Below are 2,127 nucleotides of genomic sequence, written 5' to 3'. Positions count from 1 at the left end.
ATTCAACAAATCATATACTTTGTTTCATTACAATGATTATAATCCCCTCCACGTACCATCAGTTAACAGTATTTCCCTCTATTCATTATAGCTTTTTTAAAAAAACACTCAGGCATTTATAATAACTTAAACCACCAAAGGACACATTCAGCAAGCCTGCCTCTGGGCCATCAGCTCTCAGTCTTTCTCATTCTATGAATCTAGAATCCTCAGCTGCTCCCTCCCTCCATATCCCCATCTCTGCCTCCATCTCTGGTGTCACTGCTTCTCTGGATAAGGTCTCTCATTCTGCTTGTATTCTTCTCCCTTGATGGTCCTAGGGTCCTCTGTTTCTGGATTGTAAGATTAACTCCCCTGTTTTTGTTATGAAACTTCTACCTTTACAATTGTGACAGTCTCAATTAGTCATGATAACAATTACTATTGAATCATAAGAATCTTATCACCATCTCTTTTCATCAGACCCCTAAATTGCTCTTTATTTATGCATCTATGAGTCCTGGCATGGCGTGGAGGATAAGCACTACACTGCTAGCCAAAAGGTTGGTGGTTCAAACCCACCAGTCACTCCTCGGAAACCCTATACAAGGCCTACAAGTCAGAACCTGCACTTCACAACAGCATGCTATTCCTTGTACCTTATGCATGCACATTCTTTAAATTTAATTTAAATAACTTCACAAGGTGTTATTGTAAAGATGTTGTTTATTGGTCGCTATGAGTCGGTTCCGACTCGATGGCACCTGACAACAACAACAATTGTAAAGATAACTGAAAATGTTTGAGGTTCTAGGATTTTAAAGGAGTTGATCAAGATTATGCAACTTGGAGTTGCCCCTGGGCCTGAGTAACAGCAAAATCTTTGCCCTTTCCACTGCTTTTCAAGGTCATTCTCTGGGAATCCTCTCATCTTCTAAGTGCAAGAGTGTGTCTGGAGGCAAAGATAGTGGTAGGGGAAATAAAAGAAGAGGACTCTCTTCTCAGGGAGAAAGAATAGTGCAACCAAGTTTCCACATCCTCTGTTCTAGTTGCAAGCATCATAGGATAGATAGCCTCATCTCCCTCAGCAGAGGCATGGTAATTTGACTACAGCTGTTTGTTCATGGTGACTTCACATTTTTTGGTCTTGTGTTGCATGGCTGCAAGAAGACCAGCACAAGACATGCAGAAAATGTGTTGATTAAAAACTATTTTTAAATTATAAGCAAATGCAGGCTGCTTATTGGAGTAACTGTGCCACTTCAGTTGGAATGTGCCAAACTCCCTTCTCCTACTTCCCTTAATTCCTCCCCTCCTCAAGTCCTAAACTTGCTAACTTCCCCAGGCTTTGAGATTTCTTTGGGGCCTCCCATGCCATTTTTACTGGTGGGATTTTCTTTTTTTTAAAAACTTTTTACTGTAAATTGAGTAAAGGTTTACAGAGCAGATCATCAGTTTTACATTCAACAAATCATATACTTCGTTTCATTACAATGGTTGCAATCCCCTCCGTGTACCATCAGTTAACGGTGGGGTGGGGTGGGCTTCCTTGAGATTATTCCTCCTGGACAGGTTGCCACCAAAAGCTTATCCTACTCCAAACAAAGCTGCTCTTCCCTTCAACCCAAACATAGTTCATTAAAATAGTAATTTACTCAACAAGTATTTATTGTCTATCTACTATAAGCCAGAAACTGGTCTAGGTGCAGGGATATGATGGTAACGAGGCAGAAATGCATCCTGTTCATGGAGTTTGCATTCTTTTAGGGGGAGGCACATGTGAAAAAACAAGTAAACCAATAATTGATGCCAGGTTGAAATAAGATGATATGATAGGACTGCACCTGGGTCAGAAAACTGCAGCCCACAGGGCTAATATGGCCACCACCTGCTTTGTAAATAAAATCAATAAAGTAAATAAAGAATGGTAGGCAGAGAACTACTTTATTTTTTCTCTTTTCACTAGTTTTTTAAATTATTTTTTAAAATAGACAATGCATTCTATAAGTGAAGATAAAGAAGAGAGAAAAGGGTATACTGACAAGTTTCAGTCTTACCTGTTTCCCAGTTATCCAGGTCTCCTTCCTGTAAGTAACAAATGTTAGCCTCTTGTGTATTCTTCCAGAGAAACTTCCAAGCCCCCCCCCA

The sequence above is a fragment of the Chrysochloris asiatica genome, unplaced genomic scaffold (assembly GCF_000296735.1).
Source record: "Chrysochloris asiatica unplaced genomic scaffold, ChrAsi1.0 scaffold00087, whole genome shotgun sequence".
Classification (NCBI taxonomy): domain Eukaryota; kingdom Metazoa; phylum Chordata; class Mammalia; order Afrosoricida; family Chrysochloridae; genus Chrysochloris; species Chrysochloris asiatica.
This window is presented reverse-complemented; position numbering follows the sequence as displayed.